We start from the raw sequence: 478 nt of genomic DNA on the forward strand, positions 1-478 counted from the left end.
CTATTTGTGTTTACATGGAAAAAAGAGCTGTTAATCATAAACTGAAAATCCTGAAGCAGAAACAAAAATAGTAATTGGATAATCTGTGCACAAAGCATTGTAATATCCCAAGGCACTTAGCTTTGGATTCCAATGTTTTGGTTTGAGAACAGGCTCTTCTTGTTAAATCAAGGTTTTGAAACATAAAAAAGAAATAATCCAAATTCATAATTTCCTTTAAATGAGCATGCCTGGTTTCTGACTGAGAGACCATTTATCCTCTGTGCTGCAAAGACAACTCAGCTACTGCTTTTCTGTGGGCTCCACGCCACACCGACCTTCCCTGTTTCAGAAATTTCAGGTTTTCTTCATCCTGAGATGGATGGAGAAAACAGTGCAAGTGCCTCACCCTAGAATAAGCCGTGCTGCCTGTTTTGCTGGAAGGAGGGCCCTAGACCTTCAGATCTGCAAACAGATATTTGTTCTCTTTATAAATGTG

The sequence above is a fragment of the Charadrius vociferus genome, unplaced genomic scaffold (assembly GCF_000708025.1).
Source record: "Charadrius vociferus isolate BGI_N301 unplaced genomic scaffold, ASM70802v2 scaffold509, whole genome shotgun sequence".
Lineage (NCBI taxonomy): Eukaryota > Metazoa > Chordata > Aves > Charadriiformes > Charadriidae > Charadrius > Charadrius vociferus.